The sequence below is a fragment of the Vicugna pacos genome, unplaced genomic scaffold, assembly GCF_048564905.1.
Source record: "Vicugna pacos unplaced genomic scaffold, VicPac4 scaffold_14, whole genome shotgun sequence".
NCBI lineage: Eukaryota > Metazoa > Chordata > Mammalia > Artiodactyla > Camelidae > Vicugna > Vicugna pacos.
The window spans coordinates 4,695,704-4,717,628 of NW_027328735.1; the positions used below are offsets into that span (position 1 = coordinate 4,695,704).

General features: G+C 45.3%; 4 long non-coding RNA genes across 4 annotated transcripts; all 4 read right to left on the reverse strand.

Moving 5' to 3' along the window:
- Nucleotides 1-297: 297 nt before the first annotated feature.
- Nucleotides 298-5,243, reverse strand: LOC140692626 (uncharacterized). Its single transcript, XR_012068183.1, has 3 exons — nt 5,138-5,243; nt 1,865-1,937; nt 298-491 (listed from the first exon to the last, which is right to left on the reverse strand). It is a non-coding gene; the product is annotated as an uncharacterized lncRNA (long non-coding RNA).
- Nucleotides 5,244-5,577: 334 nt separating this feature from the next.
- LOC140692624 (uncharacterized) lies at nt 5,578-10,534 on the reverse strand. Its single transcript, XR_012068181.1, has 3 exons — nt 10,430-10,534; nt 7,157-7,229; nt 5,578-5,783 (listed from the first exon to the last, which is right to left on the reverse strand). It is a non-coding gene; the product is annotated as an uncharacterized lncRNA (long non-coding RNA).
- A 349-nt stretch (nt 10,535-10,883) lies between these two features.
- On the reverse strand, nt 10,884-15,811 carry LOC140692628 (uncharacterized). Its single transcript, XR_012068185.1, has 3 exons — nt 15,722-15,811; nt 12,449-12,521; nt 10,884-11,075 (listed from the first exon to the last, which is right to left on the reverse strand). It is a non-coding gene; the product is annotated as an uncharacterized lncRNA (long non-coding RNA).
- A 362-nt stretch (nt 15,812-16,173) lies between these two features.
- LOC140692625 (uncharacterized) lies at nt 16,174-21,114 on the reverse strand. The gene is made up of 3 exons (XR_012068182.1): nt 21,014-21,114; nt 17,741-17,813; nt 16,174-16,367 (listed from the first exon to the last, which is right to left on the reverse strand). It is a non-coding gene; the product is annotated as an uncharacterized lncRNA (long non-coding RNA).
- Between the last annotated feature and the right edge of the window lie 811 nt (nt 21,115-21,925).

Consider the following 21,925-nt stretch of genomic DNA (forward strand, 5'->3'; position numbering starts at 1 on the left):
TCTGTGGGTGGATCAGTGTGATGGAGGGGCTGCCGCCCTCTGTGGAGCTTGGCTTAGGTGTTTGGTCCGGGAAGCTGTGTAAGTTCGAGATACTGCTGCTGCCCAAAGACCTGAGGTCACAGGTCAGTTTCCAGAACCTGAAAGGGCAGACAGTGGAAGATCTGCCTGTCATCAGCTTACTGGTGAGGCTCCGAGGTACTTTCAGACTTGCCCAGTCCTGGTGAAGTCAACTTTAGGGGAGACACGAAGAGAAGCTGGCCGAAAAGCTGGCTGAACGGATTGAGGAGAGATGCGAACACATGGATGAGAGATGTTCTGCTACAATGGAGAATACTGGCGTGGAGACAGCTGTAGAGGATACCAGGCTCAAAAGACATTCATGAGACATATGGAACCTCGCTGATACTGGCAGAAACATACGGAGTGCCAACGTGGACTTGAGGAAGTTCCTCAATTCTCTTCTCCAAGAACGGGTCCAAGGTCGCTGACGTCTGCAAGAGAAGAGATGGCAGAGATGATCAAAACGCTCCTGTTCTTGGAAGAGGTCATGGGAATCCACACTTCCCAAGGGGCCTTCCCAAGCCATTCAGACCAGAATTCACCAAGCCCAGGTAAGCCTTTTCCCAGGTTTGGGCCTAGCTAGCAAGCACTTGCCTTCCCTCCCCTCCACACAGGCATCCATTTTGAAGGATCAGTAGCTGAGCTGCAATGAAGCCATTACGAGTAAAACAAGCCCCTCCTAGAATCAGAGTTCCTCCAGCTTCACACTCTGTGAACAACAGTGAACTCCTTAAAGGTCCAATAAACTTGGCTGAAATAGATAGGAATTGAATACTTAGCTCACACCTAGAAACGATGGCCTTCCGCTAGATTCAGCAAATGTTGTGCTTATGTCTTCCCTGGGGTGAAGGGAGTGTGGTAAGAGAGGGGAATCTGACTGAACTTGAATCTGTATTACGCCTCAATTTTTCAAGACAGTATAGGTAAATAGTACAAGTCAGAAAGAGAACTGTACTGTAAAAGTCGCCAATGATATAAAAGACACAGCTTATGTGGATCGTCTTTCACTTGAGTCAAGCCCCCGTGGGCACTATATCATGCGGGTGCAGACTTGGTTGCGTTAAATGGCTTTACCCAACATGATCGGATGATTAAGCGTTCTCATCACTGATAGAAGAACACCTGGTTCTCCATAGACTAGCATAACTGCAGCAGGGTTCTCCTAGCTAGAATGCCTCTAGGTGCTTTTGGATTCAAACCTAAATGTATATATTTGGTTTCTTTCCTCTTGTATTTTCCTAGAGAGGGATGTTACCCCTTGAAATGCCAATATTGGCCAGTAGGTGTCATTGGGAGTAAAGGGCACCAATGCACAAGTGTATCCAAGTTTGGGGGTTATTTCAAGTTTCCAATAGTTATTTCATGGTTCCTGTTGGTTCCGGAGGCTTCAACCGTAAAGAGCCGACATGAACCCTTTAACAGTTTGGACTGCCAATTTGCATTCTATCTGTCTAGGTTTTCCGTCGAGCTGACAAAATGTTACCAAAATTGACAAGTCTGGCTTCTAGGTCGATTGAGTGTGTTTCAAAAAATAACTTCATTTTCGTATAACTCCCAAAACATGTAAATGAATTCTTTTAAACTTCTTAAAGACTGCAAATGAGATATCAACACAATGTCAAAACAGGTGTATTCGGACCATCCCTCCCACCACGGCTGTATAGAAACAAAGAGCTAAGCAAATATCACATTTCTGTGAAATGTATCTGGATAGTGTTGATTCATCGATGCCCAGTTGGCAGAGAAGAAGTGCAACCTGCACTCACTCGCTCCCATGAACAGAGCAATGGAAACATCCACTCACCCAGCCCTTGGCACAGGACACTTGCCGAAGAGAGGTCTGTTACTTCCAAAGACAGGATGAGGCCTCAGGACACCTGGAAGCAGGAGAAGGCAAAGCAGGAAATGGAATCCAGTGAGGGTCTGACCCCTGGTGATGGAGCAACAAGGGTGAAACTCTGTTTAACTTGGACGCACACTCTCAAGCGGACAGGAGACATGGGATAGAAGGTGATGTGCTGAGATTTACAAGAGTGCACAGCAGATGCTTGGCTGACAGAACTCAAAGAAACCAGCGCAAAATATCCCCACAGTTGATTCGGAGTCCAAGATCCCAGCTGCCACATTTGAGGTAGCAGAGGCAACGTTCTGTGAGGGATAGGGCTACGAATGATGGCACACGCTGAGTCTCAGGGATCTGGAGTGCATTGTGGGATGTGGTGGGTCGAATCAAGAGAGCAAACCAAAATGTGTACCAATGATAAAGCATCAAAACTGGTCACGTGGTTGAGATTACCAATATGTCCCATGGCCACACCCAGTGCATCTGCAGGACCAGGGACCAATTGGGCATTTTGCCAATAGAGCACGTGTGGGGCTGAATCAGAGATATCGTTCATCTGGTCTGAGGGATCCAGGGGGCCTTGGTTTTGAAATCAGAATGAAAAGACTTAGGATCTGCTACATTCATAACCTGGGCTGGGATTATGGTTTGGTTTGAGGCACAGGATGCGCAACAGCTGTGTGGTTGCCTTCGTGCACCCGTGCCACAAGGATGAGAGGACAAGGAAGAGTGGTCCAAGTCCACAGCGTTAGAAGAGGAAGCATTACCTACAGCATTATCTCCCTAAAGCGGATGCTACATTTTGGATGGCACCAGCACGGTACGGCACCGAGGACACCAAGGTAGGTCTGCGGGATCATTCCAGCAGGCCCTGATATGTGACATCCATAGATATGCTTCCACTGGTGTTTCTGTAGACAGAGAAGCTCTGAGAAGAACTGCTTTCATTGGGACATTCCCGTGGAACTACAAAGCACAAGCGCACTCTCAGTTTGCTGGTTTGGAAACACTCCAAAATGACATAGAGCAGAATGCAGAGCTGAGAACCTTTAGAAGCTTCATTTCCACAAGAGGAAGTGTCCTGCGCACTTTCAGAATTGTGAGATAAGCATTATCAAAATGAAGTTATGCAAATCGAAATAGTATTGGTTTTTCATCAAAACTAATGCAACAACAGCAATTGGAGATATACCAGACAACACACACAGGAACACGATATGGCATCAATGTCTAGGAGAAATTGTCCGCACAGAAATCCCATGGAATTGCGTAGAGCCAAAAGTCTAAAATTTTCACTTAACAAAGCCCTAGAAGTCCACATTACATACCTGATATTACCTGAGCAGTAGAGGTGAAGAAGTACAGTAAAAGAAACAGGAAGTACCATTTTCAGTTCCAAAGATATTGAAGGCCCAAAAGATAAGCTTTCAAACAACTAGACTGCAAAACGCTATCCAGACCATGTGTTGAAAATGGAGGTCAGGAAATCACTGAAAAACAACAGTGTCTCAGAATCACATAAGGCAGAATACCGGAAAAGGGGAAGAGAAAGTCTAAAGACGAGCCAAAAAATATCAGGAAACTCAATGGATGTGATAATATCAGGGCTAAAATTTAGTCGTAAGCAGACTAGATAATGCAGAGGGACGCGTGAATGACTGTGAAGACATGGGATCAGAAAAACCTCGGTCAGAAGCAGACATAGGAAAGCAAGTGCAAAGCAATGTAAACATTGCTGTTGAACCCTGGGTTAAGACAGGGCATGAAAGACTAGAATTCATAAGGGTCCCAGATGGAAAAGCAAGAGATAAGGAAACAAAAAATGTCTGAAAATTTATCTGTAGAAAAATCAGACTGAAACTTCCTGAAAGCCAAGAAAGAATCATGTATGCGAATTCAGGAATTACACAGCATCCAAAGGAGGTGGAATCCCAATAGACCTACCAGCAGCTGTATGATTCAAATCAACAAAGCTCACGAATATCACAGTGATTTAAAATGCACCTGGAGGAAACAACATAGTCACAAGGGAACCTCAAGAGGGGATTCAGCTGATATCTCGGCAGCAATATTGCAGGAGAGGGAGGAGTGCCAGGACACAGACCATATCCTGAATGGCCAAATGCTGCCACCTAGGGGAGCCTATGCCACATGACCGCCAGTCCTAATAACGGCAGAGCTAGAAAATTCCACAAACCGGCAAATCTTAAAAGAATTCAGCAGTTCAAAACTTATCCTACAAGAATGGTTGAGAAATCTACCCTGAATAGAAAAGCAGCAAGATGAAATGGAAAGAAGAAACCATTATTGGAAATGCAAGAAGAGCATGAGTGGCAAAGAAGAAACAAGAAGAAGGCAAGGAGGACATCAAAACCCTAAAGATGGGAGAGGGAAGCAGGAAATCATAGGTGATTGGAAGCACTCTCTTAAGTGAATCAGCTTATTTGACTCTCTGTTTCAAGCTTAAGGAGAGATGCATGGCCTGTCGTGTTTGCAATACAAGCGAGAAGCAGACCAACAAAGAATCAAACCAACAAACAAACACCAAAATGGTACGGTTGGCTGATATTTACCAAGGGAACCATGATTATTCAAAAGAAAATACTTAAGGTGATGTCAAGGATCATTCAGCATGCATCGACCCATTATCGCGGCTTGCATGTACTCAGCACACTTGTATTCGGAGGCGTGCATTCATATTCGTAAATTTTGATTCATAAGAACATATCGTGACCTAACCCTAATGCCGATTTGGAATCAAATGGATTCCTAGTCCGTGATGTAGACTTGTATGTCTTCCAACAGGATGAAGGAATGCCATATTCTAGGCTACGTAGAGAAGAATTGTAAGAAGCCTATAACAAAGGCAAGTAGCTCTGCCAAAGTGTACTAAGAGCAAAAGAGACTGACAGCAAAGTGCACATTGGGGTTGGTTTCATTTCTTGGAATTTCAGCCCCCATGAAACCAATGGATCCATGTCCTGAGAGTGCGGGTGTTTCAGCAGAAATCAGGCGACGCATATGTATTCCGGGTGTACGGATATTATAGGAACATAAGTCTCCTTTAGTGGGTCTCTGTGTACTGTGAACTGTTAGAAAGTTTAAAGACGTGTGAAACCATCAACTGAAAAGGGACACACTTCCCTCCATTGGTACTGTGCATAGAGATCTGAACAAAAGGAAAGAGGGAAGAAGAAAGGCCCATGGGACGCTAGTGGGTAGAATCACATTTACCTTAGGAACTTCTCGTCGGATGCAGCCCCTCCCCCAACACTGACAAGATGCAGCAGCCATTGGGGATGGCAGTTAGCGGTTGGATTCCAGGTGGAATGTTGGTGTGTACCGCGAGGCTTGTTGTGGCTGTTGGATCCTAGGTAACCGGGCAGAGTTCTGTGGGTGGATCAGTGTGATGGAGGGGCTGCCGCCCTCTGTGGAGCTTGGCTTAGGTGTTTGGTCCGGGAAGCTGTGTAAGTTCGAGATACTGCTGCTGCCCAAAGACCTGAGGTCACAGGTCAGTTTCCAGAACCTGAAAGGGCAGACAGTGGAAGATCTGCCTGTCATCAGCTTACTGGTGAGGCTCCGAGGTACTTTCAGACTTGCCCAGTCCTGGTGAAGTCAACTTTAGGGGAGACACGAAGAGAAGCTGGCCGAAAAGCTGGCTGAACGGATTGAGGAGAGATGCGAACACATGGATGAGAGATGTTCTGCTACAATGGAGAATACTGGCGTGGAGACAGCTGTAGAGGATACCAGGCTCCAAAGACATTCATGAGACATATGGAACCTCGCTGATACTGGCAGAAACATACGGAGTGCCAACGTGGACTTGAGGAAGTTCCTCAATTCTCTTCTCCAAGAACGGGTCCAAGGTCCCTGACGTCTGCAAGAGAAGAGATGGCAGAGATGATCAAAACGCTCCTGTTCTTGGAAGAGGTCATGGGAATCCACACTTCCCAAGGGGCCTTCCCAAGCCATTCAGACCAGAATTCACCAAGCCCAGGTAAGCCTTTTCCCAGGTTTGGGCCTAGCTAGCAAGCACTTGCCTTCCCTCCCCTCCACACAGGCATCCATTTTGAAGGATCAGTAGCTGAGCTGCAATGAAGCCATTACGAGTAAAACAAGCCCCTCCTAGAATCAGAGTTCCTCCAGCTTCACACTCTGTGAACAACAGTGAACTCCTTAAAGGTCCAATAAACTTGGCTGAAATAGATAGGAATTGAATACTTAGCTCACACCTAGAAACGATGGCCTTCCGCTAGATTCAGCAAATGTTGTGTTTATGTCTTCCCTGGGGTGAAGGGAGTGTGGTAAGAGAGGGGAATCTGACTGAACTTGAATCTGTATTACGCCTCAATTTTTCAAGACAGTATAGGTAAATAGTACAAGTCAGAAAGAGAACTGTACTGTAAAAGTCGCCAATGATATAAAAGACACAGCTTATGTGGATCGTCTTTCACTTGAGTCAAGCCCCCGTGGGCACTATATCATGCGGGTGCAGACTTGGTTGCGTTAAATGGCTTTACCCAACATGATCGGATGATTAAGCGTTCTCATCACTGATAGAAGAACACCTGGTTCTCCATAGACTAGCATAACTGCAGCAGGGTTCTCCCAGCTAGAATGCCTCTAGGTGCTTTTGGATTCAAACCTAAATGTATATATTTGGTTTCTTTCCTCTTGTATTTTCCTAGAGAGGGATGTTACCCCTTGAAATGCCAATATTGGCCAGTAGGTGTCATTGGGAGTAAAGGGCACCAATGCACAAGTGTATCCAAGTTTGGGGGTTATTTCAAGTTTCCAATAGTTATTTCATGGTTCCTGTTGGTTTCGGAGGCTTCAACCGTAAAGAGCCGACATGAACCCTTTAACAGTTTGGACTGCCAATTTGCATTCTATCTGTCTAGGTTTTCCGTCGAGCTGACAAAATGTTACCAAAATTGACAAGTCTGGCTTCTAGGTCGATTGAGTGTGTTTCAAAAAATAACTTCATTTTCGTATAACTCCCAAAACATGTAAATGAATTCTTTTAAACTTCTTAAAGACTGCAAATGAGATATCAACACAATGTCAAAACAGGTGTATTCGGACCATCCCTCCCACCACGGCTGTATAGAAACAAAGAGCTAAGCAAATATCACATTTCTGTGAAATGTATCTGGATAGTGTTGATTCATCGATGCCCAGTTGGCAGAGAAGAAGTGCAACCTGCACTCACTCGCTCCCATGAACAGAGCAATGGAAACATCCACTCACCCAGCCCTTGGCACAGGACACTTGCCGAAGAGAGGTCTGTTACTTCCAAAGACAGGATGAGGCCTCAGGACACCTGGAAGCAGGAGAAGGCAAAGCAGGAAATGGAATCCAGTGAGGGTCTGACCCCTGGTGATGGAGCAACAAGGGTGAAACTCTGTTTAACTTGGACGCACACTCTCAAGCGGACAGGAGACATGGGATAGAAGGTGATGTGCTGAGATTTACAAGAGTGCACAGCAGATGCTTGGCTGACAGAACTCAAAGAAACCAGCGCAAAATATCCCCACAGTTGATTCGGAGTCCAAGATCCCAGCTGCCACATTTGAGGTAGCAGAGGCAACGTTCTGTGAGGGATAGGGCTACGAATGATGGCACACGCTGAGTCTCAGGGATCTGGAGTGCATTGTGGGATGTGGTGGGTCGAATCAAGAGAGCAAACCAAAATGTGTACCAATGATAAAGCATCAAAACTGGTCACGTGGTTGAGATTACCAATATGTCCCATGGCCACACCCAGTGCATCTGCAGGACCAGGGACCAATTGGGCATTTTGCCAATAGAGCACGTGTGGGGCTGAATCAGAGATATCGTTCATCTGGTCTGAGGGATCCAGGGGGCCTTGGTTTTGAAATCAGAATGAAAAGACTTAGGATCTGCTACATTCATAACCTGGGCTGGGATTATGGTTTGGTTTGAGGCACAGGATGCGCAACAGCTGTGTGGTTGCCTTCGTGCACCCGTGCCACAAGGATGAGAGGACAAGGAAGAGTGGTCCAAGTCCACAGCGTTAGAAGAGGAAGCATTACCTACAGCATTATCTCCCTAAAGCGGATGCTACATTTTGGATGGCACCAGCACGGTACGGCACCGAGGACACCAAGGTAGGTCTGCGGGATCATTCCAGCAGGCCCTGATATGTGACATCCATAGATATGCTTCCACTGGTGTTTCTGTAGACAGAGAAGCTCTGAGAAGAACTGCTTTCATTGGGACATTCCCGTGGAACTACAAAGCACAAGCGCACTCTCAGTTTGCTGTTTTGGAAACACTCCAAAATGACATAGAGCAGAATGCAGAGCTGAGAACCTTTAAAAGCTTCATTTCCACAAGAGGAAGTGTCCTGCGCACTTTCAGAATTGTGAGATAAGCATTATCAAAATGAAGTTATGCAAATCGAAATAGTATTGGTTTTTCATCAAAACTAATGCAACAACAGCAATTGGAGATATACCAGACAACACACACAGGAACACGATATGGCATCAATGTCTAGGAGAAATTGTCCGCACAGAAATCCCATGGAATTGCGTAGAGCCAAAAGTCTAAAATTTTCACTTAACAAAGCCCTAGAAGTCCACATTACATACCTGATATTACCTGAGCAGTAGAGGTGAAGAAGTACAGTAAAAGAAACAGGAAGTACCATTTTCAGTTCCAAAGATATTGAAGGCCCAAAAGATAAGCTTTCAAACAACTAGACTGCAAAACGCTATCCAGACCATGTGTTGAAAATGGAGGTCAGGAAATCACTGAAAAACAACAGTGTCTCAGAATCACATAAGGCAGAATACCGGAAAAGGGGAAGAGAAAGTCTAAAGACGAGCCAAAAAATATCAGGAAACTCAATGGATGTGATAATATCAGGGCTAAAATTTAGTCGTAAGCAGACTAGATAATGCAGAGGGACGCGTGAATGACTGTGAAGACATGGGATCAGAAAAACCTCGGTCAGAAGCAGACATAGGAAAGCAAGTGCAAAGCAATGTAAACATTGCTGTTGAACCCTGGGTTAAGACAGGGCATGAAAGACTAGAATTCATAAGGGTCCCAGATGGAAAAGCAAGAGATAAGGAAACAAAAAATGTCTGAAAATTTATCTGTAGAAAAATCAGACTGAAACTTCCTGAAAGCCAAGAAAGAATCATGTATGCGAATTCAGGAATTACACAGCATCCAAAGGAGGTGGAATCCCAATAGACCTACCAGCAGCTGTATGATTCAAATCAACAAAGCTCACGAATATCACAGTGATTTAAAATGCACCTGGAGGAAACAACATAGTCACAAGGGAACCTCAAGAGGGGATTCAGCTGATATCTCGGCAGCAATATTGCAGGAGAGGGAGGAGTGCCAGGACACAGACCATATCCTGAATGGCCAAATGCTGCCACCTAGGGGAGCCTATGCCACATGACCGCCAGTCCTAATAACGGCAGAGCTAGAAAATTCCACAAACCGGCAAATCTTAAAAGAATTCAGCAGTTCAAAACTTATCCTACAAGAATGGTTGAGAAATCTACCCTGAATAGAAAAGCAGCAAGATGAAATGGAAAGAAGAAACCATTATTGGAAATGCAAGAAGAGCATGAGTGGCAAAGAAGAAACAAGAAGAAGGCAAGGAGGACATCAAAACCCTAAAGATGGGAGAGGGAAGCAGGAAATCATAGGTGATTGGAAGCACTCTCTTAAGTGAATCAGCTTATTTGACTCTCTGTTTCAAGCTTAAGGAGAGATGCATGGCCTGTCGTGTTTGCAATACAAGCGAGAAGCAGACCAACAAAGAATCAAACCAACAAACAAACACCAAAATGGTACGGTTGGCTGATATTTACCAAGGGAACCATGATTATTCAAAAGAAAATACTTAAGGTGATGTCAAGGATCATTCAGCATGCATCGACCCATTATCGCGGCTTGCATGTACTCAGCACACTTGTATTCGGAGGCGTGCATTCATATTCGTAAATTTTGATTCATAAGAACATATCGTGACCTAACCCTAATGCCGATTTGGAATCAAATGGATTCCTAGTCCGTGATGTAGACTTGTATGTCTTCCAACAGGATGAAGGAATGCCATATTCTAGGCTACGTAGAGAAGAATTGTAAGAAGCCTATAACAAAGGCAAGTAGCTCTGCCAAAGTGTACTAAGAGCAAAAGAGACTGACAGCAAAGTGCACATTGGGGTTGGTTTCATTTCTTGGAATTTCAGCCCCCATGAAACCAATGGATCCATGTCCTGAGAGTGCGGGTGTTTCAGCAGAAATCAGGCGACGCATATGTATTCCGGGTGTACGGATATTATAGGAACATAAGTCTCCTTTAGTGGGTCTCTGTGTACTGTGAACTGTTAGAAAGTTTAAAGACGTGTGAAACCATCAACTGAAAAGGGACACACTTCCCTCCATTGGTACTGTGCATAGAGATCTGAACAAAAGGAAAGAGGGAAGAAGAAAGGCCCATGGGACGCTAGTGGGTAGAATCACATTTACCTTAGGAACTTCTCGTCGGATGCAGCCCCTCCCCCAACACTGACAAGATGCAGCAGCCATTGGGGATGGCAGTTAGCGGTTGGATTCCAGGTGGAATGTTGGTGTGTACCGCGAGGCTTGTTGTGGCTGTTGGATCCTAGGTAACCGGGCAGAGTTCTGTGGGTGGATCAGTGTGATGGAGGGGCTGCCGCCCTCTGTGGAGCTTGGCTTAGGTGTTTGGTCCGGGAAGCTGTGTAAGTTCGAGATACTGCTGCTGCCCAAAGACCTGAGGTCACAGGTCAGTTTCCAGAACCTGAAAGGGCAGACAGTGGAAGATCTGCCTGTCATCAGCTTACTGGTGAGGCTCTGAGGTACTTTCAGACTTGCCCAGTCCTGGTGAAGTCAACTTTAGGGGAGACACGAAGAGAAGCTGGCCGAAAAGCTGGCTGAACGGATTGAGGAGAGATGCGAACACATGGATGAGAGATGTTCTGCTACAATGGAGAATACTGGCGTGGAGACAGCTGTAGAGGATACCAGGCTCAAAAGACATTCATGAGACATATGGAACCTCGCTGATACTGGCAGAAACATACGGAGTGCCAACGTGGACTTGAGGAAGTTCCTCAATTCTCTTCTCCAAGAACGGGTCCAAGGTCGCTGACGTCTGCAAGAGAAGAGATGGCAGAGATGATCAAAACGCTCCTGTTCTTGGAAGAGGTCATGGGAATCCACACTTCCCAAGGGGCCTTCCCAAGCCATTCAGACCAGAATTCACCAAGCCCAGGTAAGCCTTTTCCCAGGTTTGGGCCTAGCTAGCAAGCACTTGCCTTCCCTCCCCTCCACACAGGCATCCATTTTGAAGGATCAGTAGCTGAGCTGCAATGAAGCCATTACGAGTAAAACAAGCCCCTCCTAGAATCAGAGTTCCTCCAGCTTCACACTCTGTGAACAACAGTGAACTCCTTAAAGGTCCAATAAACTTGGCTGAAATAGATAGGAATTGAATACTTAGCTCACACCTAGAAACGATGGCCTTCCGCTAGATTCAGCAAATGTTGTGTTTATGTCTTCCCTTGGGTGAAGGGAGTGTGGTAAGAGAGGGGAATCTGACTGAACTTGAATCTGTATTAGGCCTCAATTTTTCAAGACAGTATAGGTAAATAGTACAAGTCAGAAAGAGAACTGTACTGTAAAAGTCGACAATGATATAAAAGACACAGCTTATGTGGATCGTCTTTCACTTGAGTCAAGCCCCCGTGGGCACTATATCATGCGGGTGCAGACTTGGTTGCGTTAAATGTCTTTACCCAACATGATCGGATGATTAAGCGTTCTCATCACTGATAGAAGAACACCTGGTTCTCCATAGACTAGCATAACTGCAGCAGGGTTCTCCCAGCTAGAATGCCTCTAGGTGCTTTTGGATTCAAACCTAAATGTATATATTTGGTTTCTTTCCTCTTGTATTTTCCTAGAGAGGGATGTTACCCCTTGAAATGCCAATATTGGCCAGTAGGTGTCATTGGGAGTAAAGGGCACCAATGCACAAGTGTATCCAAGTTTGGGGGTTATTTCAAGTTTCCAATAGTTATTTCATGGTTCCTGTTGGTTTCGGAGGCTTCAACCGTAAAGAGCCGACATGAACCCTTTAACAGTTTGGACTGCCAATTTGCATTCTATCTGTCTAGGTTTTCCGTCGAGCTGACAAAATGTTACCAAAATTGACAAGTCTGGCTTCTAGGTCGATTGAGTGTGTTTCAAAAAATAACTTCATTTTCGTATAACTCCCAAAACATGTAAATGAATTCTTTTAAACTTCTTAAAGACTGCAAATGAGATATCAACACAATGTCAAAACAGGTGTATTCGGACCATCCCTCCCACCACGGCTGTATAGAAACAAAGAGCTAAGCAAATATCACATTTCTGTGAAATGTATCTGGATAGTGTTGATTCATCGATGCCCAGTTGGCAGAGAAGAAGTGCAACCTGCACTCACTCGCTCCCATGAACAGAGCAATGGAAACATCCACTCACCCAGCCCTTGGCACAGGACACTTGCCGAAGAGAGGTCTGTTACTTCCAAAGACAGGATGAGGCCTCAGGACACCTGGAAGCAGGAGAAGGCAAAGCAGGAAATGGAATCCAGTGAGGGTCTGACCCCTGGTGATGGAGCAACAAGGGTGAAACTCTGTTTAACTTGGACGCACACTCTCAAGCGGACAGGAGACATGGGATAGAAGGTGATGTGCTGAGATTTACAAGAGTGCACAGCAGATGCTTGGCTGACAGAACTCAAAGAAACCAGCGCAAAATATCCCCACAGTTGATTCGGAGTCCAAGATCCCAGCTGCCACATTTGAGGTAGCAGAGGCAACGTTCTGTGAGGGATAGGGCTACGAATGATGGCACACGCTGAGTCTCAGGGATCTGGAGTGCATTGTGGGATGTGGTGGGTCGAATCAAGAGAGCAAACCAAAATGTGTACCAATGATAAAGCATCAAAACTGGTCACGTGGTTGAGATTACCAATATGTCCCATGGCCACACCCAGTGCATCTGCAGGACCAGGGACCAATTGGGCATTTTGCCAATAGAGCACGTGTGGGGCTGACTCAGAGATATCGTTCATCTGGTCTGAGGGATCCAGGGGGCCTTGGTTTTGAAATCAGAATGAAAAGCCTTAGGATCTGCTACATTCATAACCTGGGCTGGGATTATGGTTTGGTTTGAGGCACAGGATGCGCAACAGCTGTGTGGTTGCCTTCGTGCACCCGTGCCACAAGGATGAGAGGACAAGGAAGAGTGGTCCAAGTCCACAGCGTTAGAAGAGGAAGCATTACCTACAGCATTATCTCCCTAAAGCGGATGCTACATTTTGGATGGCACCAGCACGGTACGGCACCGAGGACACCAAGGTAGGTCTGCGGGATCATTCCAGCAGGCCCTGATATGTGACATCCATAGATATGCTTCCACTGGTGTTTCTGTAGACAGAGAAGCTCTGAGAAGAACTGCTTTCATTGGCACATTCCCGTGGAACTACAAAGCACAAGCGCACTCTCAGTTTGCTGTTTTGGAAACACTCCAAAATGACATAGAGCAGAATGCAGAGCTGAGAACCTTTAAAAGCTTCATTTCCACAAGAGGAAGTGTCCTGCGCACTTTCAGAATTGTGAGATAAGCATTATCAAAATGAAGTTATGCAAATCGAAATAGTATTGGTTTTTCATCAAAACTAATGCAACAACAGCAATTGGAGATATACCAGACAACACACACAGGAACACGATATGGCATCAATGTCTAGGAGAAATTGTCCGCACAGAAATCCCATGGAATTGCGTAGAGCCAAAAGTCTAAAATTTTCACTTAACAAAGCCCTAGAAGTCCACATTACATACCTGATATTACCTGAGCAGTAGAGGTGAAGAAGTACAGTAAAAGAAACAGGAAGTACCATTTTCAGTTCCAAAGATATTGAAGGCCCAAAAGATAAGCTTTCAAACAACTAGACTGCAAAACGCTATCCAGACCATGTGTTGAAAATGGAGGTCAGGAAATCACTGAAAAACAACAGTGTCTCAGAATCACATAAGGCAGAATACCGGAAAAGGGGAAGAGAAAGTCTAAAGACGAGCCAAAAAATATCAGGAAACTCAATGGATGTGATAATATCAGGGCTAAAATTTAGTCGTAAGCAGACTAGATAATGCAGAGGGACGCGTGAATGACTGTGAAGACATGGGATCAGAAAAACCTCGGTCAGAAGCAGACATAGGAAAGCAAGTGCAAAGCAATGTAAACATTGCTGTTGAACCCTGGGTTAAGACAGGGCATGAAAGACTAGAATTCATAAGGGTCCCAGATGGAAAAGCAAGAGATAAGGAAACAAAAAATGTCTGAAAATTTATCTGTAGAAAAATCAGACTGAAACTTCCTGAAAGCCAAGAAAGAATCATGTATGCGAATTCAGGAATTACACAGCATCCAAAGGAGGTGGAATCCCAATAGACCTACCAGCAGCTGTATGATTCAAATCAACAAAGCTCACGAATATCACAGTGATTTAAAATGCACCTGGAGGAAACAACATAGTCACAAGGGAACCTCAAGAGGGGATTCAGCTGATATCTCGGCAGCAATATTGCAGGAGAGGGAGGAGTGCCAGGACACAGACCATATCCTGAATGGCCAAATGCTGCCACCTAGGGGAGCCTATGCCACATGACCGCCAGTCCTAATAACGGCAGAGCTAGAAAATTCCACAAACCGGCAAATCTTAAAAGAATTCAGCAGTTCAAAACTTATCCTACAAGAATGGTTGAGAAATCTACCCTGAATAGAAAAGCAGCAAGATGAAATGGAAAGAAGAAACCATTATTGGAAATGCAAGAAGAGCATGAGTGGCAAAGAAGAAACAAGAAGAAGGCAAGGAGGACATCAAAACCCTAAAGATGGGAGAGGGAAGCAGGAAATCATAGGTGATTGGAAGCACTCTCTTAAGTGAATCAGCTTATTTGACTCTCTGTTTCAAGCTTAAGGAGAGATGCATGGCCTGTCGTGTTTGCAATACAAGCGAGAAGCAGACCAACAAAGAATCAAACCAACAAACAAACACCAAAATGGTACGGTTGGCTGATATTTACCAAGGGAACCATGATTATTCAAAAGAAAATACTTAAGGTGGTGTCAAGGATCATTCAGCATGCATCGACCCATTATCGCGGCTTGCATGTACTCAGCACACTTGTATTCGGAGGCGTGCATTCATATTCGTAAATTTTGATTCATAAGAACATATCGTGACCTAACCCTAATGCCGATTTGGAATCAAATGGATTCCTAGTCCGTGATGTAGACTTGTATGTCTTCCAACAGGATGAAGGAATGCCATATTCTAGGCTACGTAGAGAAGAATTGTAAGAAGCCTATAACAAAGGCAAGTAGCTCTGCCAAAGTGTACTAAGAGCAAAAGAGACTGACAGCAAAGTGCACATTGGGGTTGGTTTCATTTCTTGGAATTTCAGCCCCCATGAAACCAATGGATCCATGTCCTGAGAGTGCGGGTATTTCAGCAGAAATCAGGCGACGCATATGTATTCCGGGTGTACGGATATTATAGGAACATAAGTCTCCTTTAGTGGGTCTCTGTGTACTGTGAACTGTTAGAAAGTTTAAAGACGTGTGAAACCATCAACTGAAAAGGGACACACTTCCCTCCATTGGTACTGTGCATAGAGATCTGAACAAAAGGAAAGAGGGAAGAAGAAAGGCCCATGGGACGCTAGTGGGTAGAATCACATTTACCTTAGGAACTTCTCGTCGGATGCAGCCCCTCCCCCAACACTGACAAGATGCAGCAGCCATTGGGGATGGCAGTTAGCGGTTGGATTCCAGGTGGAATGTTGGTGTGTACCGCGAGGCTTGTTGTGGCTGTTGGATCCTAGGTAACCGGGCAGAGTTCTGTGGGTGGATCAGTGTGATGGAGGGGCTGCCGCCCTCTGTGGAGCTTGGCTTAGGTGTTTGGTCCGGGAAGCTGTGTAAGTTCGAGATACTGCTGCTGCCCAAAGACCTGAGGTCACAGGTCAGTTTCCAGAACCTGAAAGGGCAGACAGTGGAAGATCTGCCTGTCATCAGCTTACTGGTGAGGCTCCGAGGTACTTTCAGACTTGCCCAGTCCTGGTGAAGTCAACTTTAGGGGAGACACGAAGAGAAGCTGGCCGAAAAGCTGGCTGAACGGATTGAGGAGAGATGCGAACACATGGATGAGAGATGTTCTGCTACAATGGAGAATACTGGCGTGGAGACAGCTGTAGAGGATACCAGGCTCAAAAGACATTCATGAGACATATGGAACCTCGCTGATACTGGCAGAAACATACGGAGTGCCAACGTGGACTTGAGGAAGTTCCTCAATTCTCTTCTCCAAGAACGGGTCCAAGGTCGCTGACGTCTGCAAGAGAAGAGATGGCAGAGATGATCAAAACGCTCCTGTTCTTGGAAGAGGTCATGGGAATCCACACTTCCCAAGGGGCCTTCCCAAGCCATTCAGACCAGAATTCACCAAGCCCAGGTAAGCCTTTTCCCAGGTTTGGGCCTAGCTAGCAAGCACTTGCCTTCCCTCCCCTCCACACAGGCATCCATTTTGAAGGATCAGTAGCTGAGCTGCAATGAAGCCATTACGAGTAAAACAAGCCCCTCCTAGAATCAGAGTTCCTCCAGCTTCACACTCTGTGAACAACAGTGAACTCCTTAAAGGTCCAATAAACTTGGCTGAAATAGATAGGAATTGAATACTTAGCTCACACCTAGAAACGATGGCCTTCCGCTAGATTCAGCAAATGTTGTGTTTATGTCTTCCCTTGGGTGAAGGGAGTGTGGTAAGAGAGGGGAATCTGACTGAACTTGAATCTGTATTAGGCCTCAATTTTTCAAGACAGTATAGGTAAATAGTACAAGTCAGAAAGAGAACTGTACTGTAAAAGTCGCCAATGATATAAAAGACACAGCTTATGTGGATCGTCTTTCACTTGAGTCAAGCCCCCGTGGGCACTATATCATGCGGGTGCAGACTTGGTTGCGTTAAATGTCTTTACCCAACATGATCGGATGATTAAGCGTTCTCATCACTGATAGAAGAACACCTGGTTCTCCATAGACTAGCATAACTGCAGCAGGGTTCTCCCAGCTAGAATGCCTCTAGGTGCTTTTGGATTCAAACCTAAATGTATATATTTGGTTTCTTTCCTCTTGTATTTTCCTAGAGAGGGATGTTACCCCTTGAAATGCCAATATTGGCCAGTAGGTGTCATTGGGAGTAAAGGGCACCAATGCACAAGTGTATCCAAGTTTGGGGGTTATTTCAAGTTTCCAATAGTTATTTCATGGTTCCTGTTGGTTTCGGAGGCTTCAACCGTAAAGAGCCGACATGAACCCTTTAACAGTTTGGACTGCCAATTTGCATTCTATCTGTCTAGGTTTTCCGTCGAGCTGACAAAATGTTACCAAAATTGACAAGTCTGGCTTCTAGGTCGATTGAGTGTGTTTCAAAAAATAACTTCATTTTCGTATAACTCCCAAAACATGTAAATGAATTCTTTTAAACTTCTTAAAGACTGCAAATGAGATATCAACACAATGTCAAAACAGGTGTATTCGGACCATCCCTCCCACCACGGCTGTATAGAAACAAAGAGCTAAGCAAATATCACATTTCTGTGAAATGTATCTGGATAGTGTTGATTCATCGATGCCCAGTTGGCAGAGAAGAAGTGCAACCTGCACTCACTCGCTCCCATGAACAGAGCAATGGAAACATCCACTCACCCAGCCCTTGGCACAGGACACTTGCCGAAGAGAGGTCTGTTACTTCCAAAGACAGGATGAGGCCTCAGGACACCTGGAAGCAGGAGAAGGCAAAGCAGGAAATGGAATCCAGTGAGGGTCTGACCCCTGGTGATGGAGCAACAAGGGTGAAACTCTGTTTAACTTGGACGCACACTCTCAAGCGGACAGGAGACATGGGATAGAAGGTGATGTGCTGAGATTTACAAGAGTGCACAGCAGATGCTTGGCTGACAGAACTCAAAGAAACCAGCGCAAAATATCCCCACAGTTGATTCGGAGTCCAAGATCCCAGCTGCCACATTTGAGGTAGCAGAGGCAACGTTCTGTGAGGGATAGGGCTACGAATGATGGCACACGCTGAGTCTCAGGGATCTGGAGTGCATTGTGGGATGTGGTGGGTCGAATCAAGAGAGCAAACCAAAATGTGTACCAATGATAAAGCATCAAAACTGGTCACGTGGTTGAGATTACCAATATGTCCCATGGCCACACCCAGTGCATCTGCAGGACCAGGGACCAATTGGGCATTTTGCCAATAGAGCACGTGTGGGGCTGAATCAGAGATATCGTTCATCTGGTCTGAGGGATCCAGGGGGCCTTGGTTTTGAAATCAGAATGAAAAGACTTAGGATCTGCTACATTCATAACCTGGGCTGGGATTATGGTTTGGTTTGAGGCACAGGATGCGCAACAGCTGTGTGGTTGCCTTCGTGCACCCGTGCCACAAGGATGAGAGGACAAGGAAGAGTGGTCCAAGTCCACAGCGTTAGAAGAGGAAGCATTACCTACAGCATTATCTCCCTAAAGCGGATGCTACATTTTGGATGGCACCAGCACGGTACGGCACCGAGGACACCAAGGTAGGTCTGCGGGATCATTCCAGCAGGCCCTGATATGTGACATCCATAGATATGCTTCCACTGGTGTTTCTGTAGACAGAGAAGCTCTGAGAAGAACTGCTTTCATTGGGACATTCCCGTGGAACTACAAAGCACAAGCGCACTCTCAGTTTGCTGTTTTGGAAACACTCCAAAATGACATAGAGCAGAATGCAGAGCTGAGAACCTTTAAAAGCTTCATTTCCACAAGAGGAAGTGTCCTGCGCACTTTCAGAATTGTGAGATAAGCATTATCAAAATGAAGTTATGCAAATCGAAATAGTATTGGTTTTTCATCAAAACTAATGCAACAACAGCAATTGGAGATATACCAGACAACACACACAGGAACACGATATGGCATCAATGTCTAGGAGAAATTGTCCGCACAGAAATCCCATGGAATTGCGTAGAGCCAAAAGTCTAAAATTTTCACTTAACAAAGCCCTAGAAGTCCACATTACATACCTGATATTACCTGAGCAGTAGAGGTGAAGAAGTACAGTAAAAGAAACAGGAAGTACCATTTTCAGTTCCAAAGATATTGAAGGCCCAAAAGATAAGCTTTCAAACAACTAGACTGCAAAACGCTATCCAGACCATGTGTTGAAAATGGAGGTCAGGAAATCACTGAAAAACAACAGTGTCTCAGAATCACATAAGGCAGAATACCGGAAAAGGGGAAGAGAAAGTCTAAAGACGAGCCAAAAAATATCAGGAAACTCAATGGATGTGATAATATCAGGGCTAAAATTTAGTCGTAAGCAGACTAGATAATGCAGAGGGACGCGTGAATGACTGTGAAGACATGGGATCAGAAAAACCTCGGTCAGAAGCAGACATAGGAAAGCAAGTGCAAAGCAATGTAAACATTGCTGTTGAACCCTGGGTTAAGACAGGGCATGAAAGACTAGAATTCATAAGGGTCCCAGATGGAAAAGCAAGAGATAAGGAAACAAAAAATGTCTGAAAATTTATCTGTAGAAAAATCAGACTGAAACTTCCTGAAAGCCAAGAAAGAATCATGTATGCGAATTCAGGAATTACACAGCATCCAAAGGAGGTGGAATCCCAATAGACCTACCAGCAGCTGTATGATTCAAATCAACAAAGCTCACGAATATCACAGTGATTTAAAATGCACCTGGAGGAAACAACATAGTCACAAGGGAACCTCAAGAGGGGATTCAGCTGATATCTCGGCAGCAATATTGCAGGAGAGGGAGGAGTGCCAGGACACAGACCATATCCTGAATGGCCAAATGCTGCCACCTAGGGGAGCCTATGCCACATGACCGCCAGTCCTAATAACGGCAGAGCTAGAAAATTCCACAAACCGGCAAATCTTAAAAGAATTCAGCAGTTCAAAACTTATCCTACAAGAATGGTTGAGAAATCTACCCTGAATAGAAAAGCAGCAAGATGAAATGGAAAGAAGAAACCATTATTGGAAATGCAAGAAGAGCATGAGTGGCAAAGAAGAAACAAGAAGAAGGCAAGGAGGACATCAAAACCCTAAAGATGGGAGAGGGAAGCAGGAAATCATAGGTGATTGGAAGCACTCTCTTAAGTGAATCAGCTTATTTGACTCTCTGTTTCAAGCTTAAGGAGAGATGCATGGCCTGTCGTGTTTGCAATACAAGCGAGAAGCAGACCAACAAAGAATCAAACCAACAAACAAACACCAAAATGGTACGGTTGGCTGATATTTACCAAGGGAACCATGATTATTCAAAAGAAAATACTTAAGGTGGTGTCAAGGATCATTCAGCATGCATCGACCCATTATCGCGGCTTGCATGTACTCAGCACACTTGTATTCGGAGGTGTGCATTCATATTCGTAAATTTTGATTCATAAGAACATATCGTGACCTAACCCTAATGCCGATTTGGAATCAAATGGATTCCTAGTCCGTGATGTAGACTTGTATGTCTTCCAACAGGATGAAGGAATGCCATATTCTAGGCTACGTAGAGAAGAATTGTAAGAAGCCTATAACAAAGGCAAGTAGCTCTGCCAAAGTGTACTAAGAGCAAAAGAGACTGACAGCAAAGTGCACATTGGGGTTGGTTTCATTTCTTGGAATTTCAGCCCCCATGAAACCAATGGATCCATGTCCTGAGAGTGCGGGTATTTCAGCAGAAATCAGGCGACGCATATGTATTCCGGGTGTACGGATATTATAGGAACATAAGTCTCCTTTAGTGGGTCTCTGTGTACTGTGAACTGTTAGAAAGTTTAAAGACGTGTGAAACCATCAACTGAAAAGGGACACACTTCCCTCCATTGGTACTGTGCATAGAGATCTGAACAAAAGGAAAGAGGGAAGAAGAAAGGCCCATGGGACGCTAGTGGGTAGAATCACATTTACCTTAGGAACTTCTCGTCGGATGCAGCCCCTCCCCCAACACTGACAAGATGCAGCAGCCATTGGGGATGGCAGTTAGCGGTTGGATTCCAGGTGGAATGTTGGTGTGTACCGCGAGGCTTGTTGTGGCTGTTGGATCCTAGGTAACCGGGCAGAGTTCTGTGGGTGGATCAGTGTGATGGAGGGGCTGCCGCCCTCTGTGGAGCTTGGCTTAGGTGTTTGGTCCGGGAAGCTGTGTAAGTTCGAGATACTGCTGCTGCCCAAAGACCTGAGGTCACAGGTCAGTTTCCAGAACCTGAAAGGGCAGACAGTGGAAGATCTGCCTGTCATCAGCTTACTGGTGAGGCTCCGAGGTACTTTCAGACTTGCCCAGTCCTGGTGAAGTCAACTTTAGGGGAGACACGAAGAGAAGCTGGCCGAAAAGCTGGCTGAACGGATTGAGGAGAGATGCGAACACATGGATGAGAGATGTTCTGCTACAGTGGAGAATACTGGCGTGGAGACAGCTGTAGAGGATACCAGGCTCCAAAGACATTCATGAGACATATGGAACCTCGCTGATACTGGCAGAAACATACGGAGTGCCAACGTGGACTTGAGGAAGTTCCTCAATTCTCTTCTCCAAGAATGGGTCCATGGTCCCTGACGTCTGCAAGAGAAGAGATGGCAGAGATGATCAAAACGCTCCTGTTCTTGGAAGAGGTCATGGGAATCCACACTTCCCAAGGGGCCTTCCCAAGCCATTCAGACCAGAATTCACCAAGCCCAGGTAAGCCTTTTCCCAGGTTTGGGCCTAGCTAGCAAGCACTTGCCTTCCCTCCCCTCCACACAGGCATCCATTTTGAAGGATCAGTAGCTGAGCTGCAATGAAGCCATTACGAGTAAAACAAGCCCCTCCTAGAATCAGAGTTCCTC